The following is a 17,690-nucleotide window of genomic DNA, read 5'->3' on the forward strand; positions in this document are numbered from 1 at the left end:
ACCAGCATGGTAAATGTCAAACACTTTCTTTTCAAAGCCTCACAGTTATCTTGAAGCAGAACATTTGTTTTAATGTATTTTGTTACATTCCCGAGAACAGTTCCGACTGATTTACAAAACCCCTTCACCACAATCAGAATGATTGTTCTGGAAAGCTGGCCTGCTTGTAGGATCAAAGCCCACGAGGCTACGCCACTTTGTAGTGTAGTGCTCGAGACAGATATGTTTGCCATCGTTTGGAATTGTTCATTTCAACGTTGCGTTCATCTCGAGTAGTTGGAGTATGAACAGTTTTCAGCCTGTGCAGTTCTCTTTTATATGAAAATGTGTGACTGGATCCATTCATCAAGCTCTCTTAAGCAATAGATCAGTCTGTGAGACATACCCCATACCCCAAAGTTTCACTGTGTTCCTCTAGACTGCAGTGCCCTAGCAGAATTAGGTTTTATTCTCAGCGGTATGGACTTGCAAACATGCCTCCTAAATCCTGCAGTCCCAACAAATTTTGTCCTTTCAGGTAAATAGGAATGAGTTCTGCCATAGACATGTTCTAAGTTTTAGAAATGTTGTTTGCATTGCTGATCTTTATGAAGTCCTTAATTAAGATATAGAACACAGGATATTAACATATAGTACTTCAAAGTACTCAGAATATTGTCTTACTCGAATACATGATTTTGTTTGCATCTCAATAACTTCAGCCTTTTGAAGGCAGATTCTATCAATGGAACAAGTATGATTGGATTCCATGCTGAGAAGTAAAAGGAGCAACACCATGTTTCAGGTGTGTATCTTTCTTTATACTCATAAAGATGACTTCAGGTCCAAACGAGTTTTTGTTCTTTTTTTTTTCTATTTTTTAAACAGGAAATTTAACCTCCTGTTCCTTTGTGGCTTTACACACTGAGTGAATTCCCTATTCGATGGCCCTCCTCAAAGGACTTGAGCTCGGAGCTCTAGTTTTCCTGGCTCTGGCCCCGTTAATGCAAGTACTAAGCTACAGTAACTATGTACAGTATTAAATATGAAGGTTAAAAATGTCTGAAGTGATATAGAAATATTTCTTCCATTTAGCAGCAGTATTTTTAACATTATAATTGTGTAGCTGTAAAAATTAAAATTAGATCTGAAAAACTAAGAATGGTTATATTAAGACGGTATTAAAATATAGGTTTTAAAGTACAGTATAACTCAGTCTACAACTTGAAATCAAATCCTATAAGATTAGTATCCACTTCTCTGGACACTTAACAGATGTTTTTCCATACATTTTCTATCTTTTAATAGACAACTAGCCATTTATAAAAGTTGCTTGTTGCCAGCACTGGTCGTAAAGAATAGAGGCTTACTCATGATGTGTTATTAAGGGTTTTAATTTTCCACAGCATATTTGTACAGCCATTCAGCGGAAGTAACTAGAAGACTTGTTTCATTACCACTGCAGCCCAGTGAAATCCATAGTGTGTCTGGGAGAGTTCTTTCTGGACCTTATGCAGACTACACAATCCAGGGTAGAGTGAGGAAACACTACGAAAAAAGGCTTGCAGGATACGGGGATGAAAACAGTGTCCATGGAGTGCTGGTGGTCGGGGGAGGTGTGGCCGAGGCAAACGATCCAGGGATGAGACAAACGGGAAATCCAAAAACAGGGCAAAAGTCCAAGGCCAGGCGATCCATCAAAGACAGACGAGTAAAATCCAGAACCGTGTCGGGACCGGCAGAGGGCACGGGAACGGGAACAAGAAACAGAAACTAAAGCATAACGGAGCCAGGCGCATCCAAATCCCTGGTTTGCATGATACGGGAACCAATGCAGAGCCCGGATTAGCGTCTGCGTCTGGCTTTTAAGGGGGAACTGAAAAGGGGCTGGAACAGGGAACAGGTGCGGGAGATGAAATAAACAAGGAAGGGCTGGAGCTCCCTTAAGAGGAGGGGTTGCGATCGTGACATAGTGTTCAGTCTAGCACCTACCAGTGTCTGGAGTTCCGTCTCTTACTGTAAATCGCAACTTGTCTCAGTTGAAAAACTTTGCTCTAAATACTATTTCTTCTTTTGGTATTTTAGAGACTTTTAAATTAGGTCTTGATCAGTTCTAAATTTGACCTTAGGAAACCTATTTTTTTGGCCAAGAGAGATGATCAAATCCAGTTCTGCAACTTCTATGAATAAGATCTTATATTCCTTGAAGAGTACCTAATACCCACCATCTTATTTCCCCTTAAGGAGCTTTTTTTTGCTTATTTAGTGCTTGGAAATTAGTCTACCAAGCACTGCCTGCTTACCTTAGAGGTACCTTAGGGGTTTTCTGCACAGAATCAAAATTGAATCACCTTGCATTCATTGCAGACGTTTGGACTGTATGTGTACCAAAACATTTTGATTTCTGAAGTAAATTGTCTGGGTTTATCAATAGATACCTTGACTTTCCCATGTTATCCGTTAGCATATCTTGTTTCTTTAATTGCAACTTTGAACATGCAGTGACGTGCTTGCTTCTGTGAGTTGCCAGTATATTCTCTGGAATGTGTATTTTCATGTGAGTGGTCCAGTGTATGCTCTATGACACTTAATAACTAGTGCTTGTGGGAGTATTTGTTTTCTAGACTGGTATAACTGGATCTGACTGTGGGAACCAAACCTGTTGGGTACCTTTTTGGGTCTTGCAGCTTACCTTAGATTTTATTAACCACAATAGCTCATACAGGTTCATTTTGTTTGTTTTTTCAAACCCCTGGAAAGACTGATAGGTATTACTCAGGAACAAAAAACTCCGGTAATTACTCTTAAACAGCCCTCAATTTGTTTTTCTCTTGAACTCAAAAGCACACTGAATTTCTTCATATAACCTTATTGAATAAATAATTTTAAGAGAAACTTCCCCAAGAAAGCATAATTGAAAATAAATATTTTTAAAGATCTTGTGAATATCAATAGGATATTATGATAAAGATACTTTGCTCTCTTTGTTGCTCTGCTGACCACGTGAAATTATTTTCAGTTATCACTTCTAAACTTGAACTTGAACTTTATTGCCATATGTAACCGGTACATGTACTGGTACAATGGAATTCTAACTTACAGAAAGTCTCTCGATTGTTAAAACAAGTGTAAAAACACAAAGTGCAGACGGTGCATCAAGACAATATACAAACAGTAGACAATGTACAAGTAAACAAGTAAACAGTTTGAATGTAAACAATGCAGACATGTAAACAATGACAGGAGATGTGCAATAATTAAGAAATCATAATGAGGTAGAGGGTGTTGGTGTGGTCCGAGGGGCATGGCTAAATGTGTTCACCAATCACTGCTTGTGGATAGAATCTATTGAAGAATCTACTGGTCAGTGTCCGTATGCTCTTGTATCTCTTACCTGAGGGCAGTGGGGTGAAGAGCTCATGCCCTGGGTGGTGACTGTCCTCTGTGATGGCCAGAATTCTACCACAGCAGCGGTCCTCATAGAGCTGTTTAATCTCGGTGAGACCACAGACGATGATCTTCTGGGCCATATTGACCATTCTCTGCAGTGCCTTTCTTTCTTGAGAAGAGTTGTTGCCTCTCTGCTCAAGACTAAGGAACCTATAATCCTGTAATTTCTAACTCAGCTCATATGTGCTAAGGGTTGTGCCTTCTCTTTTTCATATTTGCCTTTTATGTCACTATTTTTCAGAAACTATTGTTTTTGAATTTTTTACTTATCTATTCTCAGAAAGCTGCTTTTTCCTGGTATAGTCTGTGGCACCACAGTGTCTGTCCTGGCAGACAGCTATTAATCTAAGTAGCATTGTTGTAGCAATGCAGAAGTAAGTCAGAGTACCTGAAGCAAGTCCATACAATGAGATGAGAACATGCAAACTCCACACAGAAGGTTATCCTTAATTGAATCCAGGATTGAAGAACTGTGAGGAAAGAGCGCTACCCACCATGACACTGTGCAATCCATTACTTCTATGCTTAATTAAGATCATTCTGTATTAATTGAAATCAAAATCATATGTATCTTTGTCTTCTGCTTTTCAAGACAAGCGAACAATAATTTTGATAACACGGATACTGTGAAGCAGAAGAGTGCCCCATTAATAAACAGTCCCCTCAAGTGACTCTGACTGCTACACACAGCTGTTTTCATGCTACTACACTATAATTTTTTACTTTTGCTACCAGTTTTTAATTATTGGTACTGTATATTGCTGCTCAAAATATCTCTGGAATGAAATAAAAAACACCTTTCATTTATTGAGAAAGGTTCCTGTGTAACCGTCTTTATACCAGCACCCTCTCCACCTGTCCTCTGGCATGGAATTAGCAAAAAATGCTTATCCATTGATGAATTCAAATATTTTTTACCAATTGTCACTCTGCACTAATCTTTTATCATCTAAATAGGAGGTTAATGTACATTTGTCACTACTGTCCTTACCATTACATGATGAATATCTCCCATAATATAGGCTTACAAAAGACAGATCTATGAGGGCATCTGCAGTATTTCAAAAGAGAAAAAAAAATCCTGTAGTGTGGTAGAACGTTATGATTTTTCAAACTAACAATAATAATTTGAATTTCTTTGGAATGTTATATTCAGCCCTTCCATCTTTGCAGATTGACTTGTTTGATGAATCACTAGGAAGTCTTCACCTCACTTGAATTATATTCTCAGCGTTTTGGGTGCTGTTTGTCTGACAATACAATGCTTCAGGCCAGACCATTATTATTACTATTAATAATATCTCTGTAAAGACTTTGATGCATGAAATATTTATGCATAATTAAAATATTTATGATTAAGGTGGAAGGTTGTGTACTTTTGTCCAACTGAGCAATCTTGCTTTTATAAAATATACAGACTTTTTAATGCTTAATGATTAACATGCTGTAATACACAGTTTAAAATTATTAAAAGTCTAAAGAGTATACAACTTCAATTCTTAATTGGAAGAAGATTGTCCTTCAGCAGTGACCGGGATTCGAAAACCAGGCGTTTTCTGGCGAAAGCTCGTATGCTGTTAGTGAGATGTTAAGCTTTATTAGCTCCACCAGGCGGTTTTACAAGGTGCTTCTGGATACTATTATCATAACATGCGGTATGATGCAGTATGATGTGTTCTGATGCGCCACGCCTACCGTGTATTAACACAGCGTACTTCGCACATTTGGAACGACTGGATCTGTATATTGGGGAGTAAGAAAATCTAGCTTTTGTTGCTCTGGAACAAATCTGTTTTTCATCCCTTCATAAAATGGAGACATTTTTAAAAAACTTGGATTCAAGTTGTAGCGGGTGAGCAGGGGGTGCAGTAGAATGTGGTCAGCATGGTGGATCAGCGCTGGAGACTGCTGGTTCAAATCCAACCATGCCATAAATAGACTTTGGTTCTTAGCTCCCAGGTGGGCAGTACACAGCTGACTGCGCACTGCCCTAGTTGGATAAGTTACAGTAGGTCCAGCTGGGTGAAGACGGTAATCCCCAATTCCCTGCAGACCTTCGGCTCCTGTCACTTTCGACTCTGTGGTGTTACTCTCCACCCTGCTCCGGAAATGAGAATCCTGTGTGAGCACCAACCCCACAGCATGACAAGAAGCAGGTGGCTTGGAGATGCACCTAGAATGGAAGGCGCCTTGAGGGAAGGCTTCCGTTACATGACAGCGTTTTGAGTCTTTCAACCTCCATTGTACTGCTGAAAAAATCATATGTCTGCCCATGTACGTTTCTCAGAATGAGCAACAAAGCTAAAACCAACCAGAAATCAGTGTTGGCTCATACAATGACTAAAATTGGCCCCGATTGTTGTGCGATTTGAGTTGTGTTTGTTTCCCCAATTGGTACAGCCAGTAACCAGGCATTTGCCTAAGTAAGAATGTACTGTATTATGAAAAATGACAGGCAATTACATCGCAGATAAATGCATAACACTTTTTTTACAAGATATGAGAACTCTTCAATTTGTTCATTTAACAGCTTATTGGCACTTTTTTTTTCTCCACAGCTCATTTTTTTCTTATAAAAAAATGTAAATGTAGCTAAAATTTTTTAACCCAAACAGAAATTTTGAACGCACCGCGTTCCTTCTTTTGTACCACTTTGTCATTTAAATTTTAGTTTTGCGCCTTTTTTTTTCATTCAAAGAATCAGCTTCTTATTGGACAATAACCCTGAAAATTGCACTGAGAAAGGCGCTTCAGAAATCAGGGATCCTCTCACAAAGGTGGCTCCTATGTACAGCACTCAGCACTTCATATACAGAGCTGCACAGTGGAAAAAGCAGAGGGCTGTGGAGGAAGACGATAAAGGCGAACTCACACACAATGTGACCTGTGTATGTGCTTAACCACTGGGAGTGGGTTAGTTGCATGTGAGGAAAATTCAGTATCACTAATCCCCTGATGTAAGTGATTTAGAGACACAGGAAATACTTGACCTTACACTCGAGGCAAGCTCAGGAGCACATTTGTGCTGAAGGTGTAATTGGTATAATTAAGAACTGGCACTAACACCTCTAATGTCACTCTCTGTGCTATTTATGATTGACTATTTTTTTTCATTGCTCTGTTATAGAGATGCCATTGCACGTTTATGGTCAGTTTGTGAAACATGGTAAAAGCAATAATGATCCCTTCAGCTTGTTTACTTGTGGGATTAACAGGAACAGCAGACAAAGAGACCTTCAGGAAGAAACACATTATATTCCTGCATTGTTGTTTATTTTTGTTACTGGCACTTTGTCACTGCTGTCATCAGTGCAGTATGGCAGTTGTATGTTGTACAAGGACCCAGGCAATTCTTAACCCTTTGCTTTCTGTTAAATGACTTTTAATTAAAAAATGCTGTGCTAATCCAGTACTTTTAATTAAAACAAGCTCTGAGATTTCTCCAATTGATAATGTGAAAAGAATGAAAATATTTGCAAGCAGTTATGTGGAAAAATGGTTAGGGCTCTGGACTTGTAACGGGAAGTTATAGGTTCAAAACCCAGCTAAAACAGTACTGTTGTACTGAGTAAGATACTTTGCCTAATTATTCCTGTAATATTGAAGTCAAGTATTTTATGCTGTATAAATGAGTGCAATTGTATGACACTTTGGACAAACATATCAAGCTAATTAAGAAAATGAACAGTTATACTGTTAAGGTATATCAGCAAACCAATATTTAGAAATTTATCTCCTGCTTTTATGGAGGGCAGTAACTTACAGGGATGCTTGCTCAGTTTTTTGCATATTAGATAACTCTTTAGGTGCCACTGAACCTAGCTTTAGAAATTGAGATGGAAACTTATCTTTTTTCTGTCTCTGTGAACCTGGAAATATTTGGTTTTTTTTTCTGTACAGCACAGTACCCAACCCACGACCTGCAGCTCCACAAGTCTTAGAAAACTCCTGGATGAAAAGAGGTGTTTAACATTTAGGAAAACTGGTCAAATTAAGGTGACCATTAGCTGATTTTGGTCAACGGGGAGAAGTGCCGACACTCAGCACTGCGGCCCTCCAGGACTGGAGTAAACTCTTCTTTGTGGCTGACTGATCCTTCCTCTTCCTGGTGACAGCGGAGAAATTCTCATCAGGTAGGAGGTCTAGCCTCTGACCTGCAGAAACTTGGAGAATGCCACCATAGTTAAGCCGAGACCATGTTTTTTTTTCTAATTGTGATGTAGCAAAGACAGTGGGTGATAAACGGAATGTTAGCCTTCACACAACTTGCCCTTAATGGAGGCCGACCTGAAAGCTGGCAGGTTGTTTATGCAAAACGATGCCCGGATAGTTAAAAAAAAATCAGGAGGGAGCTCGCCAAGGGGCTGACACCATTAACAGCCTGTTTTATCTGCTTTGGCGGCCCTGCATTCCTTTCCCCTGAGCCACAAATCTCCTTCAAAAGCTGCTGTGAGACAAGGATTCCATAGCCAATACAATGTAAAAGTTATTTTTCATTGGAGGTCTCTTCAGTACATGTGAGCCTTATAATTCCCTCATCCCTGCAAGCACTACAAATAGCCATTCCTCCTGATTTAGGAAAGTTTGCATCCTTTTTTGAGCCTGTACATGAGACAGCATGTACAGCTTAGACTACATGCCTCTGCCTTTCGGGCTACACATGTAGTAAATTAGAGGATAGAAGTCATGTCTGTTAATAATTCAAATGTAGTTGCGTATGTTGCGTAAGATTACCTGATGAGTAAAGGCGAATGCCACTCTGTCATATGTTGTACTTATGTAATAAAATTCTGCGGTTTTCAGATCATGACTAGCTTGTTATTTAAAGAGGATGAGGGGTGGCAGAATGTATGGTTTTTGTTTTAAATCCTGGACTTTTTCCACTTCACTGATGTTCTTTCTTTAAATATTTTGGAATATGGTTTATATACCCTAAGCCAGGCAATCCTACAGGTATTAAAGTTGTCTGTCGATGGAGAGCAGTCAGGGAGAAGAGTGTTCATTTTGACCAAACTGGTGGTGATTTATTAAGACAGAATGAAAAACATTAAATGCTTGGGTTCACGACGATAGAAATGGACCACCTCGGGTCTTGAGAATTGGTCTCAGAACAAAGCAAATAATGGTCTCGAGTCAATTCAGCTGCCAAGACATCCTCGTTTGTTCTCCCTGAACCGCGTGTGAGTGGTGGGTAGTATGATGAAAGCCCCTTCCCCCTTGCTGAGCAGTTGATGAAGTGCGTTTGCACCACACTAATGGGTAACAGATAGATATAGCAATTTTGGAACTAAATTTTCATCCCGCATCTGCGTCGCGGCTCAAAGCATTGCAGCCAAGTGCTGATTGTTCCCTGACTCCTCATTCAAAGGAGCTGGGGCACCTGCACATCGAAGTGTCTCGTACCACTGCTTTGCGCTAACACAAGCGCATTCACATTCTCAATCAGGAACGTGGGTCTCGGGAAGATAGTACATAGGATATGAGAACATAAAGTTGCGTTCACGTTTGACAGAGCGACATGAGCCACAACATGTCAGTGCACACCAGAGTCGACTTGGAAACAACCGAATGCAATGCAACAGGAACTCGGTCGGACATAGCTACAGGAGAGGAAATCCCTACACGGACTTTCACAAGATTTCCACCAAGAGCTCTTACCACCTTTCTGCCAATAGATTTTTCTACTTCTTCAGAAATTGGTGGCCCGTCATAACATTTTTAATTATAATAATAATTGCTTACACTTATATAGCGCTTTCATGGACACTCCACTCAAAGCGCTTTACAGGTAATGGGGACTCCCCTCCAACACCACCAATGTGCAGCATCCACCTGGATGATGCAACAGCTTCAGTGGGTTGCCAGTGGGTTGCCTGTTGTGAGTTGCAGGGTGATATGGCTGCTGGCCATTTGTGCTGGAGTTGTCACTGTATATAATTAACTATATTATCCACTGTATATTTTTTTTGTTGCTGGCACGCTACTGTACGTAGAAGACCAAAATTCTAGAATGAATTGTGCTTTATGCTGTTTGAATCACTATTAACTGGAAGATATGCAAATTATGTAACTGGAACTGGAGGAAGGTTTGCACTTCAGATAGGGTTTGGAGGCAATCCAAACAGTTTTATTTTTATTTGGAATGCAAGAAAAAGTGCAAGACAGTTAATAATACAGTTGGAGAATATAATATATAGGTAAAAAATTCTGTTCATTGCTAATCCTCTAACAATTCATTGCTCATTTAAAGAATTGCATTTTATTCTGCCCTTGCAACACATAGTGTCTTAACATTTTTTTTCTTTTTAAGATTTTTTTATTTGGGTGGCACGCTGACTCAGTACTTAGCATTGGTTCCTTACAATGCTGGGGACCTGGGCTCGGTTCTGGACCTGGGGTGCTATCTGTATGTGCTCCCTGTGTTCATCGTTTTTCTGTCCCTCAGTCCTTCAACTGAGGCCCGATCAGAGCACCACTTTTCTATCTCATTTTTTTGTCCTCGTCCAGTCACCACCTGTAACGTGCCCCACACCGAATTCAGATGCACGTTTTTGCATGGACTTGCCTTTGTCTGGTCTTTTTAACGCTTCAAGCTTTTGCTCCTTTGAAAGAACTACTTTCGTTCTCTTCCCACTTGTCATGTTTCTCCAATAATAAAATTATATTTACGAGCGCAAATGAACAAGCGAAGCTACATCAATGGCAGTATTTGACGCTCCGAGACACAAAGCAGCATGGGATTGGGCAAAATATCATGCATGCGCACACATACAGTACATAGCATATATGTTTATAACATGTTGATTGCTACGTCTGATAAAACAGAATGTCGGATAATCGAGACTGTACTGTAGTTGGTTAATTAGCTTCTAGGAATATTTGCCTGAGCTGAGATTGTGTGCGCATCTTGTGTCTTTTCTGTGATAGACTGGTGTCCCATCCAGGCTGTATCCTGCCTCGCGCCCATTGCTTGCCTGGATAGGCTCTGGCTCCCCCACACCCCTTAATTGGAAGAAGCAGTTAGAAAATAGAGGGATGGATTTTTTGTTTAGACCTAGCCACAGAATAGCCAACAGCTATATCACCCTGCAGCTCTCAACTGGCAACCCACTGAGGCTAAGCAGGGTTGAGCCTGGTCAGTACCATGATAGAAGACCTCCTGGGAAGCTATGGTTACTGATGGAGGTGCTGTTAGTGAGACCCGAGGGGGGCCCCCACACTGACCGCAGGGTCCTAATGGGTCCTAATGCCCCAGTATAGTAGCGGGGGCACTATACCGTAGTAGGCGCCGTCTTTCAGATGAAATGTTAAACCGAGGTCCTGACTCTCTGCGGTCATTAAAGATCCCCGGTCATTTCTCGATAAGAGTAATGTCGGGCCAAATTTTCATCCTCATCCTCCAAATTGCCCCCACGTGTGATTGGCTTGCACTTGCCCTGCGATGGACTGGCACCCCGTCCAGAGTGTACCCTGACTTGTGCTTGATGCTTGCCGGGTAGGCTCCGGCTCCCCACAACAATGTATGGTATAAAGCGGTTTGGCAAATTCCATGACATGACCTAGCCACAGAAATGTTAATTTTTTGTTTCTTGAAGCTGTGTCACAAAGGAAAACAAATAGGAGAGGCATTTCTAACTTAAAACACAAAGAGGCGTCTGGAACAAGCTTCCAGAAACCCAAGGTATCCATAGGACATACCGTAGCTGGGTGAGATTTCATGATCCATTATCTACTGTTCAAGTAAACAAACACGCAAACCCACTACATGCCCTCATCTTCCTCATTACCTTTATAAGTGTACTGAAAGGATTATGGAGTGTTTTCGTCAAAATTTGGTTTAGCTGTCTTTGGCTGAGGGCTAACCTCCTGGCCACACAGTAGGACAAAGAGTCTCGGATCCCCACACCAAGCGATTGAGGAGAGAGCAAGGGGTAGCTGCAATTGTGAAGATGGGGTGGAGATGGGAGGCAAAAAGACATACATGAGAGAGAAGGGGGTCACGTATAGTATTTATAATGTTTTAAGTGTGGAAATAACGTCAGCAGTGATTGCTGAGGCCGATCGAAGCTGGCTGTTGTTTTACCTCTTCGAACCTTTGTATTAAACTCATATCTTACTTCAGTTTGGTAGGGGGCAGAAGGCGGGCGTGGATATGGATATGTTCTTAGCTTTCTGAGCTTCCTGTTAAGACATTCCTATGCAGTTTCACATACAGGTTCTGATTTGCTCTCAGAAGAAGCTGACCTCCTTTTCAGTACTCTCCGGCAGATGCTGTCTGACTTTGTGACAGGTGGAAGCATCAAGTTGCAGTTTCGATTTCAAACGGAATATTACCTTTCGTGAAACAATGGTAATATATTGTTCTGCAGAAAGGTTTTCTTGGGAATTTCAGTATCCCTTTATAGATATCAGCTCTGCCATGGCAAAGTACCAAAGACAGCAACTGCATGGAAACAACTGGATTCTCAAGTTCTTCTCGACTGGTGATAATGCGAATTCAGTCTTACAGTATGCGCAAATCTGAATTGCACTACTGTACACTTAGAGTTTAAATGTGTATATACATGTACAGTTTGCAAAATGAATCCATCTTTAAATTAACTTGTTAATTCACAGTTTTACCAGCTCATTCGTGAATCCATAAAAAGCTGACCATCTAACAATTTCACCAGATCTTTGATCATTTTGGAACATAACCAAGGGAATGTGTTAACATTAATTAACATTAACAGTAATTCTAAACAGTGAACAGTGAACCTTAGCCTTATGTCCAGGATAGTTTAATGGGAAAAGTCTCACTATGCATGTCACTTTCTGTGCTTGATGTATTAGCATCTGTGTAAAATGTCAAACTTACTATTTTATAAATAATTCTGGGTAGGATTCTGGCCTAGCGCACCTTCTGTGTGGCATTCAAAAACATTCCATGTTTAATTGGCATCTCTAAATTGTCTGCTGGGGGTACTGTACAGTTTGTCTTGCGAGGGATTGGGATCCCAGCCTGGTTTGCATGCATTTTCTTCTGGGTTAAGCTACAGCTCCATGCAACTCTTTACTGAATGAAGCCATTATAAAAAATGAATGAATGGATATGATCAGTGCATCATCACATAAAACTGTTAAGACTGAAAAGCATTGTAAACACTGAACTTAAAACAAGTGGATCTTAATGACATGGCAAAAAGAATACTTTTAAGGCTGGGCTTGACTGAAGGTCTCTAAAAGTCAGGGTACCTTGTCTGAATCCTACCAGGAACTTGTATTACAAGTTTATAAACACACGCTTACATGGAAACAGAAATAAAATACATATGAGAGCTTTGATCCAAAAGTCAAATGACTCCAGGGTATGGGCTTCAAAACCATAGCTGAGTAGCTTGTTCCTCAAGAGCCGCACAACCCTTTGTGTACATAAATGACTCCTGTTTTCATTATTAAAATCTTAGCACGTAAGTTCCACTTACTGTATGTCCTCCGATTCATGCTTCACAGTGAATTCTGAAGATTGCCATTGAGTTGTCTTTGTCAATGCCTGTGAGGGTTTTGAAAACTTGAATCAGGACTCCTCACAATCTTTACCGTTTGTGATTATGAAGGTTCCATTCTATATTGGACACTCCTTTATGTTTGGGAATGTATCAAATTACTCTTCTCTGGACTGGTTTAAGTCCAGCAATAATTTTCTTGTAACATCTCTCCACTTTTAAACGTTTCATCCAATTCACGGTCATGGGGAGCCTGAGCCTATCCCAGCAAGCAACGGGTGCAAGGTAGGGTACACCCTGGACAGTACGCCAGGGTCCAGGGCAGACACAGACATAGAGAGACACTCACATCAGGGCCAATTGTCCAAGAAGCCAATTCACTACCAGTATGTTTTTGGAATGTGGGAGGAAACTGGAGTACCAGGAGGTCACCTAATCCATGTGAACACAGCGACAACATGCAAATCCCACACAGATAAATTTAATTGATGGTGTTCTGATGGTAACATGTTTTAACTTTGTATTGTGTGTGAAATAAACCTTCTCATTGCAGTCACATTGAAACCAACGTACTATTTGAGCTGGTTAGCTGATGTTGCATTTTTATCATTGCAATTTCATTTTTTTTTAATTTCAATACGATGTTGATATGAGTAATGTCTGTAAACATACATGCCAATTACAAGTACAAGTTATAAGACCTACAACCTGAGACACAGCCAAAAACAGTCTGGGACCTTTCCTTGTCTTTCTTCTCAGTCAGCTTTGGATATGATTGCAACAAACATCAAAGATTATAAAATAGCACTTATCAAACCTTCGTACTAGATTCCTCTGTTGCAATATCTATATATACAGTATCTATGCAAAACTGTGTGTGATATTATATTTTTGGGGTCCTTACATTGTCTTCTTGGTATTCCTTCCATTAAGAACTGCAGAAACCAACTTCATTATTGTTATTATTTATTGGATGCCATGTGAACTCCATATTTTTGTGAAATTATTTTAAAAATAAATGATGGAGTTGCTTTTTTTGCTATTTACATCATTGTAAAGACTTTTGAAAATACAGCAGTTCCACCACATAGTTCTTGTGAAATGTACTTTTTTAAATTAAACTGTGAATAACGTAATACGGAATGGACATTCAACATTATTATCAGGCAATTTCAGCTTTTTACACTGCTGTATTTGCTTGGAAAAAGTGCCTATGTGTTGCCACTACCTGCATGATGAATAAAGATGGTTTAAAAATTACTTGGTTCTCAAAACTGAAACAGAGCAAACCGTTTTTCTTTTGAAATGTGTTAACTATCGTTTTTATTCACTTATTGTGAATATCAGGAAATAATTATTTCCTGAGACTGTTGTAGTAGCTTTATACTATATACATAGTGTAGGTATTAAATATTGTTATTCATATTATATATTATTCTTATTTCTATATATTATTCATATATATTATTCTTATCAAATCAATCATTTTAAACTCAAACGTTATCTGTTTTTACATACCTATGTAAGTGAGTATAAGAATATCATTGTCATTGTCATTGTCAATTTTTTTTTTTACATGTCCATGTCTTCACAATTCTTAAATGTACTTTCTGGATATGTCTTTCATATATAAATATTTCCTATTCTTGGTAACTCACTAATTTCCTACAGTAAGCAAATTACATTAAACATTTTTTTTTTCTTCCCCATATTGGAAAATACTTTTGAGTCTGTTTTTTTTCCCTGTTGCACCAACACCAACTGCAACTGTATATGATGACATGCAATATGCCAGCAAAGATTTACTCACATGAAAAAAAAAAGTTACATTCTTTCTTAAAAGACCTGTGGTAAAAATGCCTGTTATACATCCTAGGAAATCTGCTTGCCTCCATGAGTATCAATCTAATGTTTCCTTTAATAAAGGATTAAAGTGTTTGTGTAACATAACTTAAAAAATATTAATTTTTTCTTTATCGGGTATGTTGAAAAACATAAAATGTCGATATTTTAATATATAGATTCAAAGGTTCCAACATATGTGTCATGGTAGTCGATAGATTATATAGAAAAAGAGCCTTAATGGCAATATATTTCCTCTAAATTATGTTCTCCCAGCTATTGTTCACATTATTGTTTGCTAATTTTAGTTTTGGATGTGCACGGCTTTTTTTCTCATTGCCATTGTACTCAATGTCTTACCTAACTCAGAATTGGTTCCAGTTTCATTTTTATTAAAGAATTTATTTGGCATGCGATATACTGTTTATTCTAACGTAATAAATTGTAAGAGAATTATTGTGTAACTCAGAGGAGTTTTACCAAGTAAAATGTCAGAAGGTTATTTCCTGTCCCTTTTGTAGGTTTATTAATTAATTAAACAATCATTTTATTCGGTTTAACGTCCCTCAGAACACTTTGCCACATTCCTTATTCTATTTAAAAGTATGTTTTTACTCTAAAGTGAAAGAAACATCGACAAGTCTTATTGTAGCTTTATTTAAATGACAGTTTTACTGCCCATCAGCGTATAGCGGTGGGAGATGGGGGTTGTGCTACATATTAAGCAGATAGAGAAGGAGATATCATGCGTGTTTCAATTCTACCACAGTACAGAATTCAATTGGGACATGAAACCACAAAGCATAGACTGCCAACACCCAGCTACCCAGAACTTGCAAATGAAGTGTAATCATATTTACAGGTCAGGAAAATAAATTTTGTGTGTCCTGCTTTAACGGTGGGCAAACCAGCCTTTGTGTCATATTTTGCTGATGTTATTAAACTGATGCTCATTATTTGTGCCTCACTCAGCATATTTGTTTATTTTTCTTATGAATGCATTGTTTCAGATAAAGTTTGACAAGATCATAGATATTCAGATTATGTCAGACATAGTTTAGCAATTCATCAATTAGATTTGTTTCCAAAACATAATAATAAGATAGAAAGCATTTACTTTTTAAATATATTGATATATTTGAATTCAGTTATTCACTAAAAGTAGGTCAAATATTTAAAATTTTCATAAATATATTTTTCCTTGTTTGTTTTCGTTATGTTTGCTAAACTAGTGCATCATAATTTCAGTTATTACTGTACTATCAAATGTCTTAGGGCAAATTAGTTTGCAACAATGCAGTTCTAGTGAATGTGATGATAACTTCAAAATGAACTTCAAAAGGAAATAAAAATATGATTGATTCCCGAGCCAAAGTAAATAGAAGGTCAGTCAGTGTGGCTTTGGGCAGGGCTGAGAAAAGACATCTTACCACTGTAGGACAAGTGCAAATGAGAAAAGAAGCAGCTGGACGTTTAGAGCTCAAGAAGTGTGTGCACAGTCAGTATAAAGCTATGTACTGTACCTATTGTTATACAAATAGTATGAATACACAGAAATGTTAAAGCTCAAAATCAACTGAAAAAATGTACGGTTATCATTGAAATGAGATGCTTCAGTAGTCTACACTCCTAAATCTCAGGACATTCTTTACATTCACCACCAGGCTGACTGTTAATGTGGATCTGTTGTTGACTCATTGTAATTTTATCATTTTCCCTTGGAAACTTGTTGGCAAACAACTAGCCAGCAGCCATATCACCCTGTAACTCACAACTGACAACCCATTGAAAGCTAGGCAGGTGTGAGCCTGCTCAGTACCTGAATAGGAGACCTCCTGGGAAAAACTAAGGTTGCTGCTGGAAGAGGTGTTATTGGGGCCAGTAGGGGGCGCTCACCCTGCAGCCTATGTGGGTCCTAATGCCCAAGTATAGTGACGGGGACACTCTACTGTAAAAAAGCCCTGTCCTTCGGATGAGACGTAAAACGGAGGTCTTGACTCTCTGTGGTGATTACAAATCCCAGGGTGTTTCTCGAATACAAGTAAGGGTGTAACCCCAGTGTCCTGGCCAAATTTCCAATTGGCCCTTACCAGTCATGGCCTCCTAATAATTCCCATCTGTGAACTGGCTTAATTTCTCTGCAATATGGCTGCCGTCGCATCATCCAGGTGGGGCTACACATTGGTGGTGGTGGGGGGGAGTACTACCTGTAAAGCGCTTTGAGTGGAGTGTCCAGAAAAGTACAATATACAGTAAGTGTAAGCATTTATTATTATTATAATTAGAATTGTTCAACATCTCGGAAACACATTAAAATGGAAAACCAACAGTTCGAGGCTCCACTACTCCCAAAGTGCTGTAAAACCTGTGGCACAGACATGTGACTTCATCACCATATGCATAATAATTATAATAATAATTGCTTACACTTATATAGCGCTTTTCTGGACACTCCACTCAAAGTGCTTTACAGGTAATGGGGACTCCCTTCCACCACCACCAATGTGCAGCATCCACCTGGATGATGCGATGGCAGCCATAATGCGCCAGAACGCTCACCACACATCAGCGATCAGTGGGGAGGAGAGCAGAGTAATGAAACCAATTTATAGAGGGGGATTGTTAGGAGGCCATGATTGATAAAGGCCGATGGGGAAATTTGGCCAGGATGCCGGGGTACACCGGCATAAGGTCCTACAAGTGGTCAAGATGATCAATGACGTCTCTTTCTGTGCTTGGTACAACATCCCAGTTGCAATACCTCTATGTCATTTTAATTTCCCAGAGTTTTAACCTGCTATTTTACTCCCATATCAAATCCTAAATTCTTAACATATAGAGTGGATGTTTGAACAAAGCTGTTGCTGTAGAAGACTGTTGTAATAACTATTCTACCAGTGAATGTAATGATTAAAATAACATAGCTCTCTGCTT

General features: G+C 39.2%; 1 long non-coding RNA gene across 18 annotated transcripts in view; it reads left to right on the forward strand.

Moving 5' to 3' along the window:
- Positions 1 to 17,690, forward strand: part of LOC107078070 (uncharacterized) — a 264,300-nt gene that overhangs the window by 227,522 nt on the left and 19,088 nt on the right. For 9 of the 18 annotated variants that reach the window (XR_001479061.2, XR_001479060.2, XR_001479062.2 and 6 more), the window contains one exon: positions 712 to 784. This is a non-coding gene — a long non-coding RNA (uncharacterized lncRNA). Of the gene's footprint in view, positions 1 to 701; positions 785 to 7,329; positions 7,563 to 17,690 lie in introns of all 18 variants that reach the window. The other 9 variants (XR_001479056.2, XR_001479058.2, XR_001479051.2 and 6 more) reach the window with 4 other exon arrangements.

The sequence above is a fragment of the Lepisosteus oculatus genome, chromosome 7, assembly GCF_040954835.1.
Source record: "Lepisosteus oculatus isolate fLepOcu1 chromosome 7, fLepOcu1.hap2, whole genome shotgun sequence".
In the NCBI taxonomy this organism is placed as follows: Eukaryota; Metazoa; Chordata; class Actinopteri; order Semionotiformes; family Lepisosteidae; genus Lepisosteus; species Lepisosteus oculatus.